This window comes from Penaeus vannamei, chromosome 10, assembly GCF_042767895.1.
Source record: "Penaeus vannamei isolate JL-2024 chromosome 10, ASM4276789v1, whole genome shotgun sequence".
NCBI lineage: Eukaryota > Metazoa > Arthropoda > Malacostraca > Decapoda > Penaeidae > Penaeus > Penaeus vannamei.
Genome location: NC_091558.1, coordinates 43,119,138 through 43,124,137, shown reverse-complemented (window position 1 = coordinate 43,124,137; position 5,000 = coordinate 43,119,138). Strand labels below are relative to the sequence as shown.

Below are 5,000 nucleotides of genomic sequence, written 5' to 3'. Positions count from 1 at the left end.
CTCCAATGCATACATTCATATTAATTTTTGTATTATTATTAATTTTGTATAATTTTATTATGTGTTTTTGTTTTCTTTCTTGTTTTATTTTTTTCGGGATGAAAAAGGAAAAGAGAGAATGAGATTAAATGCGAGAGTTAGACAGAAAGAAAGTGGGTAGAGAGAGATGGAGGATGAAAGTGAGAGTGAAAGCGAGAACAAGAATGAGAGAAGTCTTGAAGATGCGGGAGGGAAGAAAGGAAGAAGAGAAGAAAAGGGTGTATAATATGAGCGATGATAAGAAATACAAACAAGAAAGAAGGGAGAGAGAGAGAGAGAGAAATGGAAAAAAATACAGAAATGAGAACGATTAAATGAAGAAAAAGCGAGAGAAAAGAAAGACTGAGCAAGAAACGTATTAATTAAGCGAATGAGTAAGAGAAATAAATTTGTTTTTTTAAATTAAATCACAACTTTTATTCACACAAATTCAAGTCTTAAAACCGAGGCATCAACGAGCAGATTGACCTCTAAACAGTCCCGTTATAGAGCTCACATTACCATTACTTACGAACTTTTTACACTATAACGGGTAGGCCTATATACGCTGTACAGCATACATATAGGCTTATGATTAACAGGTACCGTATATATTAGAACAGTAAATAATAACTGTTCATCGATACTGAGAGAGAAGGGGGGAGAGGAAGAGGGAGGGAGGATGAAAGCAGGAAGGAGGGAGAGAGAAAGAATGAGGGAGGGAGGTAGATAGAAGGAGGGGAGACGGAGAAAGATTGGAGGAGAAAGAGAGAGAGAGAGAGAGAGAGAGAGAGAGAGAGAGAGAGAGAGAGAGAGAGAGAGAGAGAGAGAGAGAGAGAGAGAGAGGAGGAGGAGGAGGAGGAAGATAGAGAAAGAAGGAGAGGGAAATGAAGGAAGGCAGGGAGTGGGAGAGGGGGAAGAAGAGAAAGAGAGAAGGAAGGAGAGGAAGAGGAAACAAAATAGAGAGAGAGGGAGAGGGAGAGACATAGAGAAAAAATGAGAGAGGGTGAGAGGGAAAGATGGAGGAAGGAAGGGGGAAAGAGACGAAGAGGAAACGAAATAGGAGGAAAGGAAAGGAGAGAGAAAGATAGGGAGGAAGAGAAGTGGAAGAAGAGAGGGAGAGAGAGACAGAGAAGAAAAGGAGAGAGAGAGAAGAGAAGGGGAGAGAGAGAGACAGAGAAGAAAAGGAGAGAGAGAGAGAGACAGAGAAGAAAAGGAGAGAGAGAGAGACAGAGAGAAGAAAAGGAGAGAGAGAGAGAGAGAGAGAATTAGAAGAAAGAGAAAGACAAAGAAAGTAAGAATGAACGAGAGAGAGAGACGAGTACAAAATAATTAGAATTAGAAGAAAGAGAAAGAAAGAAAGTAAGAACGAACGAGAGAGAGAGACGAGTACAAAATAATTAGAATTAGAAGAAAGAGAAAGAAAGAAAGTAAGAACGAACGAGAGAGAGAGACGAGTACAAAATAATTAGAATTAGAAGAAAGAGAAAGAAAGAAAGTAAGAACGAACGAGAGAGAGAGACGAGTACAAAATAATTAGAATTAGAAGAAAGAGAAAGAAAGAAAGTAAGAACGAACGAGAGAGAGAGACGAGTACAAAATAATTAGAATTAGAAGAAAGAGAAAGAAAGAAAGTAAGAACGAACGAGAGAGAGAGACGAGTACAAAATAATTAGAATTAGAAGAAAGAGAAAGAAAGAAAGTAAGAACGAACGAGAGAGAGAGACGAGTACAAAATAATTAGAAATTAGAAGAAAGAGAAAGAAAGAAAGTAAGAACGAACGAGAGAGAGAGACGAGTACAAAATAATTAGAATTAGAAGAAAGAGAAAGAAAGAAAGTAAGAACGAACGAGAGAGAGAGACGAGTACAAAATAATTAGAATTAGAAGAAAGAGAAAGAAAGAAAGTAAGAACGAACGAGAGAGAGAGACGACTACACAACACAAAACAGCAAAGAAATTGACCTTCGCTCCTGAGAATGCATTTGCGAAAAGTGTATCCCATGGTTCTATAAATAGACTGGTCTCTTTGTTCCTTTATTAATTCACGTCTATCGCATTGTTTCCCCGTTCGTTCACTCGTTCTTAAATGCTTTGTTGTGTTCTTTAGGAATACCCTTGAGCCTAATGATTGTGTTGTTTTGCTTTTGTAAATAAAGTATATGGGAAAAAAAACATAACGCGGTCGGACTATGTCACGTGTTTTTTCTCTCTCTTTCTTTCTTTCTTTTTTTCTCTTCTCTTCTCTTTCTCTTTCTCTTTCTCTTTCTCTTTCTCTTTCTCTCTCTCTCATCTCTCTCTCATCTCTCTCTCTCTTTCTCTCTCTTTCTCTCTCTTTCTCTCTCTTTCTCTTTCTTTCTCTCTCTTTCTCTCTCTCTCTTTCTCTCTCGTTCTCTCTCTCTCTTCTCCTCTCTCTCTTTCTGTCTGTCTCTCTCTCTCTCTCTCTCTCTCTCTCTCTCTCTCTCTCTCTCTCTCTCTCTCTCTCCCTCCCTCCCTCCCTCCCTTCCTCCCTCCCTGCCTCCCTCCCTCCCTCCCTCTCTCGTTCCCTCCCTCCCTCCCTCCCTCCCTCTTTCCCTCTCTCTCTCTCTCGCTTTCCACAGACTACAATTTGCAGCATCACATTTACGCCGCGTTGCCATGGAAACGCCGACAGTCATCTTACCGAGTCTTTGTCCCCGTTTTCTATTGTTTACAAAGTTTGTTTACATCGAGTTATGCGACCTGGTGTGCTCCTCAGCTTCCATCCCATTGTTATGAGATCGCGAAGACCTTCCCAATACCATGATCGTTTGTGGTACTTCGATTTCGTGGCATGTGTGGGGTACAGTGCCACCTGGTGTTATGGTTGTTTGTGGTACCGCGGGTTCCTGGTATGGGCTGGGCACTGTGCGGTGTCACGTCTGTTGGCACTGTCTTTCGTATTTAAGGGATGTTGGGTTTGTATTGCGGGGTTGTTTATCGTACTGCAGGCGGGGGGAGGTGTGAGCATACATGTCCTTGTAATGTGGGTTTGTTTTGTTGTTATGTTGGTAGGTGTGATTGTTGGGAGGGAAGGATGCTGTGTGTGTGTGTGTGGGGGGGGGGGATCTTGCTGTGTGTGTGTGTGTTGGGAGGGTAGGGTGCTGTGTGTGTGTGTATGTGTGTGTGTGTGTGTATGCGTGCGTGCGTGCAAGCTTGCGTGTGTGTATGTGTGTGCGCATCCGCCTGCCCTTGTGTTTGCGAGTGAGTGATTAAGAAACTCGAGAGTGAAAGGCGATAGTCAAAGACAAAACAGATAGAAGAAAAGAAAACATAATGTACTAAAGAGGAAGATAGCCAGAATACATACAAAATAGATCCAATACATTAAGAGAAAAAGAGCTTGCATGTGCACGTGAGTACATACGGACACGTCATCCTTTTCCTACCTTGTTCAAGATCCCCCCCAGCCCCCACCCCACCCCATCCCACCCCACCCCACCCCACCCCACCCCACCCCACCCCACCCCACTCCACCCCACCCCTCCCATCCCACCCCACCCCACAACACCCCACCCCACCCCACCCATCCCCACCCCACCCCACCCATCCCCACCCCACCCCTTTTGCGCCTCAGGAATTTCCTTCGTGAACGCCAGCGAGCCACTTCCCTCACCCCCCCCCCTTCCCTCTTCCCGTTCTCCTCCTATCCTCATTCGCTTCCTCTTCCTTCTCCTCACTCTTCTCTTTCTCCTTCTTCTAATTCTCTTCCTTATTCTCTCTTTTTCCCTCTTCCTGTTTTTTCTTTCTCATTATCTATCCCTCCTCGTTCTCATTCTTCTTCTAATTTCATTTTTTCCCTCTGCCTGTGTCTCACATTCCTCTCTATTCCTTCCCCTCTCTCTGTCTTCCTCCCTCCCCCCTCTCCTCTTCCTCCTTCCTCCCCCTCCCTTCCTTCCACTCCCTTCCCTTTCCCTCTCCCTCTCCCTCTCCCTCTCCCTTCTCCCTCTCCCCTCTTCCCTCCCCTTCCCCTCCTTCCTCCCTCCCTCTTCCTTCTCTTTCCTTCCCTCCCTCCTCCCTCCCTCCCTCCCTCCTCTTCCTCCCTCCCTCCATTCCCCTCCCTCTCTCTCCCTTCTCCCTCTTTCTCCCCTCCTCTCTCCTTCTCTCCTTTCCCTCTCCTCTCACTCCCCCCTCCACCAACACCCCAGTCCCCAGTCCCGTTACCAGCCGGATGTCCTTCAGTCCAGCGACCAGTTTCGGCGTCGGGTTAGCCTGGGAAGGGAAGGGGCAGGGTGTAGGGGTGTGGGGGTAGGGGAGGGGAGGGGAAGGTATGGGGAAGAGGCAGAGTGGTGTGGGGAAAGGAGGTGGTGGGTGGGAAAGGAGGTGGTGGGGGTGATGGGGTTGGGGGTATAGGGGAGATGGGGAAGAGGCAGAGTCGTAGGGGGATAGGAGGTGGTGGAGGTGATAGGGGAAGGGGTAGTGGGGGTGGTAGGGGTTTGGAGAAATGGAGGAGGGGGATGGTGGAGATTGGGGGTGATGGAGGAAGGGGTGGTTGGGGTGGTGGGGGAGGAGGCAGAGTGTTGGGGGAGGGGGAAGGAGGTGGTGGGGCTGATGGGGGGGAGGGGGGTAGTCTGGTGTGATCTTAGGTGTGTTTGTGCCAAGGTGTTTGTGGTGTCTGCTGATGAAATTTGTGCGTCTTTGTGTGTCTATGTATATGATGGAGTATATGATATAATGTATATGATATATGATATGATGATATACCGTCATGCAGATCTCTCTATGACTTTATTCACGCATATACACTTCCTGACAATATAACACACACATGCATACACACAGATATGCACACAAACTCACTCACTAACTCATTTAGTCACCGATTCACTCACCAAATCACTCACTCAGTCCTCACCAATCTCACTGTCTCATCTATTCACTGATTTACTCAAAAAATTACTCACTCAGTCCCCACCTACCTCACTTACTCACTCATTCACTGATTTACTCACAAGATCACTCAC

The 5,000-nt window shown here is 45.8% G+C and overlaps 1 protein-coding gene across 1 annotated transcript in view; it reads left to right on the top strand.

The window, feature by feature from the left end:
- The window catches only part of Rsod (Related to Sod), a 94,580-nt gene that overhangs the window by 743 nt on the left and 88,837 nt on the right, over window positions 1-5,000 (top strand). The window lies entirely within an intron of this gene.